Source organism: Pristiophorus japonicus, chromosome 15 (genome assembly GCF_044704955.1).
Source record: "Pristiophorus japonicus isolate sPriJap1 chromosome 15, sPriJap1.hap1, whole genome shotgun sequence".
In the NCBI taxonomy this organism is placed as follows: domain Eukaryota; kingdom Metazoa; phylum Chordata; class Chondrichthyes; family Pristiophoridae; genus Pristiophorus; species Pristiophorus japonicus.
In genome coordinates, this window is record NC_091991.1 from 129,865,494 (window position 1) to 129,880,823 (window position 15,330).

Genomic DNA, 15,330 nt, shown 5'->3' on the forward strand with positions numbered 1-15,330 from the left:
CTGAGCCGCCATCCTGCAGCCTGGCACCCGTTATGGGTGCCAGGCTGTTGGCCCGGTCGAGAGTGTCCCTGGTAGCCCAGTGGCGGCCACCAAAGGAACTGCAGAGCTCACAGCAGCTCTCCCCTTTAATTGAAGCATCCGCGTAGTGCTGGCATGGCCGACGAGGCGCTCAGCTCCGGAGCACCTGCTGGACTCAGCGCTGCTCTACCACCCTGGGATCATCCCTCCATGGATGCTCTGCGCCGCCGATAGCGCTCCGCCTCCGCTGAGGGGCAAAAGGGCCGAACCTCGGCCGGGGGCGGAATTTCTGGTCCGGGCGATGAATGTCTCGGCCCCAGAAGATTGCCGCCTCCAAATGGGGCGTGAGGCAATTACGCCCCTTAATGTGTAAGTTTTGAACTAAAGACAATTAATTGGGCTAGACTTTCGGCACATCATCGCCCATTTAGCGCCCATATAAGCGCTGAGATGCAGGCTATCGCCCATGTTTGCTGAAAAGTGAAAACTAGCGCTCGATAATAGCCCATTTATCGCTGGCGCAACTTTCGGCAGACATGAATGAGCTGCATTGCCCGGCCTATTTTTTTTTTAATTACGTCATCCTCGTGCAAGGCCGAGAATAGTGTTTATAATGGAAACTTGCGGCCAATTATGGCCCAGATTATCGCCGAGCGCTACTTTCAGCATTTTGCCCACAATTCACCCAAGCTGGCCCAAAAAGATGCTGAAGAAAAGCTGCAATCACCTGACCTTAACTTGGCGCGACTCAGCACTACGGATGCTATTTTGTAACTCGGAGGATCTGTAATAAAAGGCTGCTTCAAGTGCTTGTCAGGATAATCACTTTGTGAGGATTCTAAGGGCCTTTTTGACTCTTGCCAATCATCTAATCACATTTGTATTTGTTGAGGACAAATTAAGGGCATTTAAAGTGATTTATAATGATGGGGCCTGTAATTTCTCAACCAGTATGGATCACAAATCACGTGCTGCAGAGTAGAGATGGAAGAAGGTATATTGAAGAGTATTATGTGTTCAATCAAAGAGGTGGCAGACTGCTGCTGCGGAGGAGGCATTACATCCAACACATTTACAGGGATAAGCGATCATACCTGGACTTGTCCGATAACATGTGCGGTAGAAGGCTACGCTTCCGAAAGGAGGTCAACAGTGAGATATGCCAATTAATTAAAGGAGATCTGCAGCCTACCAGCACCATCAGGACCACACAGCCCGTTGAGGTTAAGGTTACTGCGGCATTTTCCTTCTACGCATTAAGATCCTTTCGGGCCTCAGCTGGCCACATTTGCGGTATCTCTCAGCACGCCACACATTGCTCCATTCGACAGGTGACTGAAACCCTTTACACACGCAGGATGGACTTTATAAGCTTTCCTATGACCAGGGAGGCACAGACTGAGAGGGCTTTGGGTTTCTCGAGTATAGCAAACTTCCCCAAGGTGCAGGGAGCAATAGACTGTACGCACATCAACCGGCGAGCACCTTTACAGGATGCATAGGTGTATCGGAACCAAAAGGGATTCCACTCCTTGAATATGCAGCACGTTGTCAACCACAAGCAAATAATCATGGCAGTAAATGTAAATTTTCCAGGCAGCATCCATGATGCACACATCTTGCGTGAGAGCACTGTGTCTGACCTATTTAAGAGTCAGCCACAAGGTCACGGTTGGATGCTGGGGGATAAAGGATATGGCCTTGCCAGCTGGCTCATGACTCCCCTGCGTAAGCACCACAACGAAAGCCATATCGCTACACGCAATATCGTCGAAAAGATAATTGGAGTGCTTAAGCAGCGCTTCAGATGCCTGGACCACTCAGGAAGCAACCTACAATACCACCCTGAGCAGGTCACTGAGTTCATTGCGGTCTGTTGCATGTTGCATAACCTAGCTATCATGAGAGGATAACGATTGCCAGATGGGACTGCCGGTCCACCTCAGGAGAGAGGGGAGGCAGAAGAGGAGGAGGCGGAGGAGGATGAGGACCTCGGGGAGGACAATCAGCCTGGCGATGAACCCATGCCACCACGCCCCCCCCCCCCCCCCCCCAGCAGCACTGGAAAAGCCCTGTGGTAGTTACACAGCTGCAAAACTCTTGTGTCAGCAGCTCATAAATGAACGTTTTGTGTGAACTTCCATTGGTGACAGTTATAGTTGCGTTACATTTCGTCCTTGCCTGGCCTGGCCATGGCCATTGTTTCCAACCATTGTATTAATGTTTTACTTTACGTTATTAGAAGTCACTTCACAACAATTGTAAAGTTAAATAAAAATAAATTGAAGGTGTAATTTAAATTTTTTTAACAAACGTATATAACACCCCACCGCCTCCCCACAACCCCTAACAGTCAACAGCATTTGTAAGAAAACAATATAACAACACCCTCCCACCATCCCCAACAGTGAACATTCAACAAAAATGTTTTTCTAACAACAACAATAGACAGCACCTCCCCTCCCTATCTGTGACCATGCTTCCCTCCTGCACCTTGACCCCCCCCCCCACCCCTGTAGTAACCCCTGTTTCCCACTAACACCTCGAGTAATGGGACCAAGACGTCCTGCAGCAGAGCACGTCAAGACCTGTGTGTTGCGGGGGGGGGGGGGGGACATTGGCAGAATGCCCTCAGTGGCTGCAAAAGAAGATGTTTCCAAAGAAATGTCTTCTGAGTCAGAAGGAAGTTCTTCCTCCTGTCTTGCATCTGTCGTGGTGCTTGGTGGTACGGCATCTTGGGGTGCAGTGCCGTGTCCCGAAACTATCGCAAGCCGCAAGGCACGGACAGCGTCGGTCGTTTGCCCCATTGCCAGACCTATCTGCTTCATGCTCTCCGTTATTCATGCGGACAGTGTGGCAATGTTGCCGGTCAACCCACCAAGCGCCTGAAGGAGCTCTCGATCCACGTCGACGCTTGCCCTTGACAGTGAGACCATGTCCTTATTTGGATCTGTCCATCGCAGCACGTGCCTACCTCTCTGACTCAAGCTCCGCGGGGTCGGCATGACACTGGAGACCTTGAAGTGGCCTGCTGCAAGCCGCTTGGCCCCGCTACTTCATCTGTGGATGATGACATGGCCACAGGTATCACAGGCGAAAACTCTGGATCATCTTCCTCCTCCTCAGATTCTTGTTCCTCACCCGTGGTGATGACCACCTGCAGCGGTAAAAGGGTTGGTACAGGGGCCTCCCTTAGCGCCTCGGGAGTCTGGATAGCTGCAAAACATAATTGAGGTTATTAGAAGAGAAGGGTAGACATGAGAATACTTGTGCTGCGCTGGCATATGTACGAGGAGCAACACTACTGCAATAAATGTGAACGAGAGACGTTACATATGATTAAACTGAGAGTACAGAAGTTGCATGCATAACATTATATCATTCATATATTATAATGAAATGCCATGAAATTACTTTAAATTACCACTGGTTTACCACTGCTTTACACATTACTCACGTGGCGCAACAACAGGATCTGCACCACCATGGGTGGCAGAACGATTGTGGGTGCCCACTAGTGCTGCGGCACGTTCCTCCAAATCAGTCAGTGGGTGGAGCTCAGCAGGGCCTCCTCCGGTCCGCCTCAGCTCCGCCTGATTCTTGGATATCTTCCCCTGCAAACGTGACAAGAACATGGCATAAGCTAATTGACTGGGTACTATTATGGAAACACAACAGATATTGTAATCCACAATTAGTCACCCCACATTCTATGCTTAACGTTATATGCTAATACGGTTTGTATCCACAATGGATGCATGGTTATAACATCTACGTTCAGAGAAAATATTTAATAAGATCGTGTTTAGGAACTAATGCTTTATACCAAACATCACGTGTACAACCTTCAGGAAAGGTGTCATTTGGTGCCTGAGGGGAGATAGGCGGATTATTTGACTCGATGGAGGTCCCGCGGGAGGGAATCAGGACCGCTGATGAGCTCGGCAATGACAGGAATGTAATTAATGGGAGGGGGGGCACCGTGTCCATGGGCTATGCTCGGAGAACTCCGTGTGGCCAGAGCTAATGTCCCAAAGTGTCCCAGGGCAGACAGTGAGCCAGGGCAGCTCTCGCCCAGTCCAGGCTGGATCACATAAGAACATAAGAACATAAGAATTAGGAACAGGAGTAGGCCATCTAGCCCCTCGAGCCTGCGTCGCCATTCGACAAGATCATGGCTGATCTGGCCGTGGACTCAGCTCCACTTACCCGCCCGCTCCCCATAACCCTTAATTCCCTCATTGGTTAAAAATCTATCTATCTGTGACTTGAATACATTCAATGAGCTAGCCTCAACTGCTTCCGTGGGCAGAGAATTCCACAGATTCACAACCCTCTGGGAGAAGAAATTCCTTCTCAACTTGGTTTTAAATTGGCTCCCCCGTATTTTGAGGCTGTGCCTCCTAGTTCTAGTCTCCCCGACCAATGGAAACAACCTCTCTGCCTCTATCTTGTCTATCCCTTTCATTATTTTAAATGTTTCTATAAGATCCCCCCTCATCCTTCTGAACTCCAACGAGTAAAGACCCAGTCTACTCAATCTATCATCATAAGGTAACCCCCTCATCTCCGGAATCAGCCTAGTGAATCGTCTCTGTACCCCCTGCAAAGCTAGTATATCCTTCCTTAAGTAAGGTGACCAAAACTGCACGCAGTACTCCAGGTGCGGCCTCACCAATACCCTATACAGTTGCAGCAGGACCTCCCTGCTTTCATACTCCATCCCTCTCGCAATGAAGGCCAACATTCCATTCGCCTTCCTGATTACCTGCTGCACCTGCAAACTAACTTTTTGGGATTCATGCACAAGGACCCCCAGGTCCCTCTGCACCGCAGCATGTTGTAATTTCTCCCCATTCAAATAATATTTCCTTTTACTGTTTTTTTTCCCAAGGTGGATGACCTCACACTTTCCGACATTGTATTCCATCTGCCAAACCTTAGCCCATCCGCTTAACCTATCTAAATCTCTTTGCAGCCTCTCTGTGTCCTCTACACAACCCGCTTTCCCACTAATCTTTGTGTCATCTGCAAATTTTGTTGCACTACACTCTGTCCCCACTTCCAGGTCATCTATGTATATTGTAAACAGTTGTGGTCCCACCACCGATCCCTGTGGCACACCACTAACCACCGATTTCCAACCCGAAAAGGACCCATTTATCCCGACTCTCTGCTTTCTGTTAGCCAATTCTCTATCCATGCTAATACATTTCCTCTGACTCCGTGTACCTTTATCTTCTGCAGTAACCTTTTGTGTGGCACCTAATCAAATGTCTTTTGGAAATCTAAATACACCACATCCATCGGTACACCTCTATCCACCATCACTGTGAATGACCGCAGCTGGAGAGACTCACACAGTCTGGGTAAAGGTGACCGGACCCCTCAGTGCTCAGTTGTGCCCTATTCATCAACGTAACCAAAAAGGAGACGGAGCCCAAGTTAAAGACTTGCTCACAGCACACAAAGATTCTCCTTCTAAACTAACGTGGCAGAAATTCCGAATGTTTGCAGTCCGTCTGCTTCCAGTCATTCCTTTAAATAAGAATAATTAATACTGTTGATTAAATGTAAGGCATCTGAGCAAAATTAGACTTCAAGGGTGGAGGTTCCGACCCCAGTCTAAATCTTAGAAGGGAAGCTACCCAAGATTATCCAGCATAATTACAATCTGGCAGATTTACATTCTAATTAATTCAGTGGATCATTACAATTTAAAATGTAATCATTTAATACTTACTCTTGCTGAAGCAACCAGGCTGTTCCACCTCTTGCGGCACTGGTCTTCCTCGCACCTATCAAGGGCTACTGAAGAAACAATATCAGCGATCTCGCCCCATATTTTTTGATTGGTGCAGGAGGGAGGTTCCCCACACCCACCCCGGGTTAATTGTCCCCACCGACTTTCCACCTCATTTACAAGGGCCTCATTCGCCTCATCCAGAAGGCTTTCGCCCTCCTTCTCCCTGACAGCTCGTCCTGCTGCATAATTGTATCACTAGACATCTTTCAAGATATCAAACTGCTTGCTTTCCCTTTCCTTCTCTCCCTCTCTTTCACTCCTCTGAGCATGCGCAGATGACCCCTGAACTTCTGAATCGCGGGAAAACTTCTTTGCTTAAAAAAAAACCGTGCATGCGCAGAACGCCCGTTGCTGTGGACACCAGCCTTGCACGGCTGAATACATCGCTAAGGCCCATTTCACATCGCTAAGGCTATCGCCCAAAATAAAAAGCTGAAACTAGCGCTTTTTAAAATGGCCGATATTCCAGCGATCATGAAAAATAAAAAAAGCACTAAGGCCAGAAATATCGCCCAGCGATCATAGTGGAAAGTCTAGCCCAATGAAAAAGACCACATCTATTAGTTTGGTTTGTATCTTTTGTGCTGTATCAGATATGCAGCACGACACTGAGAAATGAAATATTTCAGATGCTGATCTGAAACCGAAACAAGAAGTGCTGGTGGTGAACCAACGTTATACATGGGCTTTATACAGAGGGTTTCCTCCAACAACTATTAAATAGAGAAAGTCAGCCAGAAAATTGCCTTCGGTTCTGTCCAAGAGCAGCAGGCCAATTTGTGAACATCAGTGTCATTGTACACACTTGAATTCATGTGTATCTTTGACTGAGATTTACTGCTTGAAATTATTAGGATCTTCCTCAGAGAAAAGTAAACAGGTGGCAGTGCCTTACAAAGTAATCATGCACCTGAGGTGTTTTCATGGAAGTTAAAACCCCTAAGAGAAATTTGATTGGTTTATAGAGTAATTCAAATGCTGAGAGTGCTTTCAGACCTCCATACACGGGGGTCAAAAATCAACAACCCTTCCCACACATTCCTGCCGTTATTCCAGATATGCCGGGTTCCAACTTTACACCGAAGTTCTGGCTTGGGCTTGTTGGGGGAGGAGCCTCTGTTTGCTGTGAGGAGGACACTCAGAGCCTGCAAATGGATATTGACAGGTTAAGTGAGTGAGCAAAAAGGTGGCAGATGGAGTTTAATGTTGGGAAATGTGAGGTTATTCACTTTGGTAGGAAGAATAGGAAAACAGAATATTTTTTAAATAGTGAGAAACTATTAGATGTTGGTTGGTGTTCAGAGAGATTTAGGTGTCCTAGTACAAGAAACATAGAGGGAGAAATTGGTATCCTTTGTGCCTCCCATTAGCATCTCCGGGGGTGGGGCCAATAACGTGGCGCAAATGGGTTTGCAACCGGGCCCGGCAAATTGAGCGACGCCCGTGAAATTCCTTGCCGCTTTTGCCAATTTCTCATCCGTGAAACAACGAGCTCTCTCCTTGGGACTGGGATCAGCCATAATGATCAGGGGATTGAGTTGGTTGCAGGTCGCCTTCACAGCCAGCAATGATGATAATGAGGATCTGCACAATATGCAACCTCCCCTTTAAGAGCTGTAAGGAACCAGTGTGAAGGATCATTCCCGAGTGCATTGCAGCTGAAATTCATTTTTACTCTGCTGGTCATGCCCCTGTAGCTCCCTAGTGAGATCATTAGTGCTTGATTTAGTGCTCCAGTTCTTTCCTGGAGTGCTAACAGCCAATTTACTGGAAGCCGAGAATCGTTTGGAGTGCTCCCGAATTTCTAGCCCGAGAGTTGGTACAGCAAGCAATTAGGAAGGCAAATGGCATGTTGGCCTTTATTGCAAGGGGGTTGGAGTACAAGAATAAGGAAATCTTTATACAATTGTATTGGGCTTTGGTGACAGCATACCCTGGAGTATTGTGCACAGTTTTGGTCTCCTTATTTAAGGAAGGATATACTTCCCTTAGAGGCGGTGCAACAAAGGTTCACTAGATTGATTCCTGCAATGAGAGGGTTGTCCTACGAGGAGAGATTGAGTAGATTGCGCCTACATTCTCAGGAGTTTAGAAGAATGAGAGGTGATCTCATTGAAACATATCAGATTCTGAGGGGGATTGACAGGGTAGATGTCGAGAGGCTGTTTCCCTGTCTGGAGATTCTTGAACTCAGGGGCACAGTCTCGGGATAAGGGGTCGCCCTTTTAAGACAGGGATGAGGAGGAATTTCTTCACTTAAGGTTGGGAATCTTTGGAATTCTCTGACCCAGAGGGCTGTGGATGCTGATGTCATTGAGTATATTCAAGGCTGAAATAGATAGATTTTTGGAGTCCAGAGGAATCAAGGGATATAGGGATAGTGTAGGAAATTGGAGTTGAGGTCGGGTTCAACCATGATCTTATTGAATGGCAGCGCAAGCTCGAAGGACCGTATGACCTACTCCTGCTCCTAATTCTTATGTTCTTATGCCTGTACAACACCAGTAGCTTAAGGATAGGAATGGAGTCTCTGACTGCCAGGAGTTCCCATGCTCCTGGCTTCCCCACAGGAGTGGATCCTCACCCACCACCACCTCTACTCAACCTGCCACAGTATACTGCAATTTGTAGCCTCTGAGGCAGGAAGTAACCCAATACGTGCCCCTAGTGCTGTGGAGGCCCGCCATTGCGATTCAAAGTTGGGATCCTCCCCTCGGAAAGTTTGCCTGGAGCTTCCTGGGATGTGCCCCCTGAATATTTTCAGCCCAAGATTACTGTACATGTAACATTTAGTGAAAAGATATGCTGTATTATCATGTGGGCCTGCTAAACCTTACAACTACCATCCTTCTGCACTCCCTCTGACACTACAGTTGTCAGCTGTGGCTCAGTGGCAGCAATCTTGCCTCTGAGTCAGAATATTGTGAGTCCGTCCCACTCCAGAGATTGAGCACAAAATCCAAACTGACACTTCAGTGCAGTACCAAGGGAGTGCTGTCGTTCACAGGAACCGTTAAACTGAGGCCCTGTCCGCTCTCTCAGGTGAATGTAAAAGATCCATTATTTCAACAAAGGGCGGGGGAGTTCTGGCCAATCTTTATTTCTCAAACAGCATCATTAAAACAGACTATCTGGTCATTTTCAAATGGCTGTTTGAGGGGCCTTACTGTGTGCGAACTGGCTGCCTCATTTCCTGAATTACAAATGTTAGTACACTTCAAATATACTTAATTGGCTGCAAAGTTCTTTTGGACCTTCTGAGGTCGTGAAAGGCACTATATAAATGCAAGTTGGGAGGGAGTGGCCCTGGGAGTCCACAACATTGACTCCAGACCCCATGAAGTCTCATGGCATCAGGTCAAACATGGGCAAGGAAACCTCCCGCTGATTACCACCTACCACCCTCCCACTGCTGATGAATCAGTACTCCACTTGGAAGAAGCACTGAGAGTAGAAAGGCACAGCATGTAGTCAGGATGTGGGACTTCAATGTCCATCACCAAGAATGGCTCAGTACCACCACTACGAGCTGGCCAAGTTCTGAAGGACATATCAGCCAGACTGGGCTTGTGGCAAGTGGTGAGAGAACCAACATGAAGGAATAACCTACTTGAACTTATCCTCACCAATCTACCTGCTGCAGATGCATCTGTCTATGACAGTATTGGTGGGGTGACTTGTGGAGCAGAAATCCGTCTTCATACTGAGGACACCCTCCATTGTGTTGTGTGGCACTACCGTCTGGGATAGATTCCAAACAGGTCTAGCAGCTCAAAACTTGGAATCCATGAGATGCTGTGGACCATCAGCAGCAGAAGAATTTCACACCACCACAATCTGCAACCTCATGGCCCAGTCTATCATTAAACCAAGCGACCAACCCTGGTTCAATAAAGAGTGAAGAAGAGCATGCCAGGAGTAGCACCAGGTGTATCTGAAAATAAAATGCCAATCTGGTAAAGCTGCAACACAGGACTGCATGCATGCTAAACAGCAGAAGAAGCATGCTTTAGACAAGCTAAGGGATCCGCAACCAACCTGCCACATTCAGTCGTGAATGGTGGTGTTCAATTGAACAAATAACCAGAGGAAAACAGGCTCCATGGACATCCCCATCCTCAACGATGGTGAAGTCCAGTACGCGAGTGCAAAAGATAAGGCTGAAACATTCGCAACCATCTACAGTCAGAAGTGCCAAGTGAATGATTCATCTTGGCCTCCTCCTGAGGTCCCCACCATCACAGATGCCTGTCTTCAGCCAATTCAATTCATTCCACGTAATATCAAGAAATGGCTGAACACACTGAATGTAGCAAAGACTAGTGGCCTTGACAACATCCTGGCTCTAGTGCTGAAGACTTGTGCTCCAGAATTAGCTGCGCCTCCAGCCAATCTGTTCCAGTACAGGTACAACATTGGCATCTACCTTACAAACTGGAAAATTACCCAGGTATGTCCTGTCCAAAAAAGAAAGACAAATCCAATCTGGCCAACTACTGCCCCATTAGTCTACTCTCAATCATCAGCAAAGTGATGGAAGGTATTGTCGACAGTGCTATCAAGCGGGACTCACTCACCAATAACCGGCTCACTGATGCTCAGTTTGGGTTCCGCCAGGATCAGTCAGCTCCAGACATCATTACAGCTTTGGTCCAAACATGGACAAAAGAGCTGAATTCTAGAGGCGAGGTGAGAGTAACAGCCCTTGACATCGAGGCAGCATTTGACCAGTGATGGTACCAAGGAACCTGAGTAAAATTGAAGTCAATAGAGATCGGGGGAAAACTCTATATTGGCTGGAGTCATACATGGCACAAAGGAAGATGGTTGTGGTGCAGGAGTTCCTCAGGGCAGTGTCCTAGGCCCAATCATCTTCAGCTGCTTCATCAATGCCCTTCCCTCCAGCATAAGGTCAGAAGTGGGGATGTTCGCTGATGATTGCACAGTGTTCAGTTCCATTCGCAACTCCTCAGGTAATGAAGCAGTCCAGCATGCAGAAAGACCTGAACATCATCCAGGCTTGGGCTGATAAGTGACAAGTAACATTTGCACTACACTTGTCCCAGGAAATGATTATCTACAAGCAGAAAGAATCTAACCACTTCCCTTGACATTCAATGGCATTACCATTACCAAATCCCCCACCATCAACATCCTGGGGGTCACTATTGACCAGAAACTTAACTGGATCAGCCACATAAATACCATGGCCACAAGAACAGGTCTGAGGCTGGGTATTCTGTGACGAGTGTCTCACCTCCTGACTCCCCAAAGCCTTTCCACCATCTACAAGGCACAAATCAGGAGTGTGATGGAATACTCTCCACTTGCCTGGATGAGTGCAGCTCCAATAACATTCAAGAAGCTCGACACCATCCAGAACAAAGCTGCTCACTTGATCGACACCCTATCCACCCCCTTAAACATTCACTCCCTCCACCACAGACACACCGTGGCTGCAGTGTGTACCATCTACAAGATGCATTGCAGCAACTCGCCAAGGCTTCTTCGAGATCACCTCCAAATCCCGAGGCCTCTACCACCTAGAAGGACAAGGACAGCAGGCGCATGGGAACACTACAAGTTCCCTTTCAACTCACACACCATCCTGACTTGGAAGTATATTGCCGTTCCTTCATCGCCGCTGGCTCAAAATCCTGGAACTCCCTAACAGCACTGTGGGAGTACCTTCACCACAAGGATTGCGACGATTCAAGAAGACGGCTCAACACCACCTTCTCAAGGGCAATTAGGGATGGGCAATAAATGCTGGTCTTGCCAGTAATGCTCACATCCCGCGAAGGATCACATTTTTTTTTGTCTTTTTTTTCTTTCTCCTAGCAGAGCTGGAGATTCCGGTTGCCCATAAACAAGGCTTTTCTCTCTCTTTCTTCCCCTCATCATTACACAACAGGGTACCTCTCTTCTCGCTGACTCCACCCACCTCAATAGACTTCTCCCTCTTCAGTACTTTGTCTTTCCATCCTGCACATCAGAGTAGTATGAACAATGACTTGTTTCATTTGTCATTCCCATCCCATATGCCGCACAAGCTAAACACGTTGTTGCTGTTGGCTTGAAGCTCAAATATTGGAGCTAATTCACTTTTTGCTTCCCCTAGCCTCTGATGCTTTGCTCACTGCTTAAGCATTTGTTGCTACTCTTCCAGGCTTCACCCTAAGCCCACCACGGCGGCATCACTGGGTTGCATGCAGAAAATAGGGCTTGGGTGGTCTTGAAAACAATCACTTATCACCGAGAAGTTCACTGTCCTGATTACCACCATGTTGTTGGGAACTGGAGCCTCCATCAGTGCATTCAAGATTCTGTCAGATTCAGGCAGCGCTTGACAGTAGTGGAGTCATTGGAAAATACATTGGCATAAGATAGGCTGCTGCTGGCCAAGAGCCTCTAACTAATTGGGGCCATATTGCTTCATAGTAACATCCCTTCCTCTGCTGTCAGGCTGCTCAGTTTTCTTATTGACACCAGCAACGTGTTTTTATATAAGGATATCAGTATATTCTTTATGTTGAAGTTGGTGATGAGATTAAGATGAGAGAAAATATATATTTTTTAATGAAAAAAATTTGGTCAAAGCTATGCAATAAAGATCCAGCTGATCTAAAATCCCGTCATGATCTGCGTAAAATCCCGTAGTAAGCTTTGTGCCTATTCTGTGTTGGTGCAAACTTTAATGACAGTTTTTAAAGGGTTAAAGCTGATGAGAGCCTTTAGAATCGAAGAAAACTGGGTCTGCATTTGCTTGTCCTATATCTTGAGCTTAGCCCCAGAAATGCAACGCCTTTGCCAAAGCCATGTTTAAAATAGGGGCATTTTCATTCTTTGTGAGAGTACATTTATTAAAGGTGGTTAGCTGGTTTCTGAGTAAGTTTGAGTCTTTTTTGGCTATTTGGAATTTGTTTTGCGTTTAATTTGGTGCATTGCTTTCTTTTGTATTTTGTTGTGTTCAGATTGGTTAATTTGCTAGTTAAACAATATAAACTGGTACCTGGGCATTCCTGTGCTGATTTCTGTTGCCCTCAGGGGATGAGGGTCAATGCCACAGGAATGCACAGATGCAAGTCTGCACTCACCTGCCATTACTCAAAGAGGAGCGTCCATTGGCCGATACAACTGGCTGCTTTCAGGCAGCTTCAGCTGACGTCACCAGATCAGCCCCTCCATTGCTGCAGATATCAGATCACGGGTGCCTTGTTTGTCACGGTTAATTACTTTTTACTTTTCCAACAGAGGGCCGCCAGCAGGTCCACAATCTTTCTGCTCAGAATTCACGAGTTGGCCTTAAGATGAATTAAAACTGTTCAAGGTGATACTGAAGTGAGGAAGGGAGGGGTGCCCTTGTTTTTATTGATTTCTCGATACTTGATCACTTCCAGGACACTCTAAGCATTTGATGTAATTGCCCAGACTGTCTCCTGCGGTCAGTACACCCGACAGGATAGAGGTCACTGCTGCTCTGCCCTTCCTGGGTACTTGCTGCCGGCTTTCTAGTGCTATCTCTAAGTCAAAAATACACACTGCATTTTTTCAAGGTGGCTGACTTCACAAGATTACAAGGTTTCATTTAAAGAACCACTAGCGACCCGGGCCCCATCCACCAATGTTATGGCTTTTATAAGTAGGAAGGGGTTCGATTCAATTAGCCTGCAGTTAGCGAGGACCGCGGGGATGAAATTGCCCCTCTCCTTAAGGCGTGTTACCACCGCAAATCGGCGGCCATGCAAATAGTCCAATTGCCCTCCCAAGGTTTCCCGGCAGTGTCCCGATCACAGCCCACTACCGCTCCGCTGCTGCCGATCCGTCTTAAGTGCGTCATCGCCGTGCGCACCACCGATCTACCCTCCCGACAGTGAAATTCCGCTCTGAAAATCTTCGGCCTACCCAGCGGTGCAAAGACCTGCTTTCCCCCGGTGTTCCACTGAGGCTGAGGACTTCTGCAAGGTGGTGCGGCTTCCCTTAAAAGGGAGGATGCACTGCCATGTTTTTTTTTGTCAGCTGACTGCCATGTCGGCCCGACAATTATGCCTCCTGGTTCAGCCGGGCCGTCAACAGGCAGCCTGGCACCCCCTCGCCCTCTCTTGGGTGCCAGGCCTCTGGCCCGGCCGACACCCTCCCTGGTGGCCCAGTGGACAGAAGTTTTAAAAGCACGGAGGCGCTCCCCTTTAACTGAAGGGGAGAGCTGTGGTGACATGGTGACGTGATGATGTCATCGCGGTGATTACTCCACACTGCCCCCAACTTCCGTCCCTCAGGTGTTGCCACTGCCGCGTATCCACCCCTCTCGTGTAGTCACCGTCCCCGTTAAGAGAGACTTCCGGACCCAAGTAAAAAAAAACAAAGAGCAGAATTTCGCTCAAGAGGTGACTTCAGCCACCGCAACGGTGAAAACACATAAAACTGGGTGGGAGTATCCTGTTTCGGGCGGGGGACAATTTCTGCCCCCAAGTGTCATCCGTGCCCACCTTTAAACATCGCATCCTTTGAGAACAGGGCTAGACATCTCATGGGAAGGCGTTCAACACTTATCACGGGAGATGACGACGTCGGTGGCACCTTGCTCGTGACTGAGCACCTACACTGTCTCCCTGGCATCCCTGTTCAGCACCACAGAGCCACAACTTCCACTCTCTCTGTCTCCTTTACCTCATAGGGTGCTACTTACCCATTCTTGCTTTCTACTCTCCTTTCCTGAATATCCACCACAGCAATAGACAGCATTGGAGGAGGAAGATAATGGCGAAGAGGATGAAAAAGAAATAAGAGCATATATATAGCGCCTTTCATGACCTTAGGATGTCCCAAAACACTTTAAAACCAATTAAGTACTTTGCTGCTAAGGAACATCCTCCACATACGCTCCCAGCAGCAGCTCCATGCCAGATGCCATGGGAAAAGGGCCACCTCAGTTCCATGACTCTTCTGTATAGCCTAAGGGCCCCCCGACCCCCGCCACCCCCTCAGTCTTGGCCCTCAGCTGGCTCCGAGAAGAAGCACGAGACTTGATGCCCATTGGGAATGCCATACTGTCTCCTGAGTACTGCAACATTGGGTGGAGGTGGTGAGAATCTGCTGCCATTCCATTCTCCTGGGAAGTAATCAAAAGCAAGTACAAATACAAAAATAAACTTAAAGAAACATTTCCTCTCTCTTCAGAAATCTGCAAGCTCTTCTTTCAGGAACTCCTCACTTCCGTCTTTAACAAATGATCCTGAACTCCTGAGGAACAAGTTTTACAATGTCGTCATCGACACACCACTTCCAACAGTTGGGAGTTGATTCCCTTCTGAATTATCAAAGATTTGGCTGAATTTGGGACAAAAAAACCCGAGTAAAATGGGTTCTTAAAGCCTTCCACCTTAAAACCGTCACTTAAAAACTGTACCAGAATTATCCTCCAAATAAATCACTCTTCAAGGCTCACCAGGGGCCCAATCTACTGCATATAGATAGCATGAAGGGTCATGACTAATCCCTCTTCCTCA

General features: G+C 47.5%; 1 protein-coding gene across 1 annotated transcript in view; it reads left to right on the forward strand.

The window, feature by feature from the left end:
• clec19a (C-type lectin domain containing 19A) overlaps positions 1-15,330 on the forward strand; it is a 93,891-nt gene that overhangs the window by 18,453 nt on the left and 60,108 nt on the right. The window lies entirely within an intron of this gene.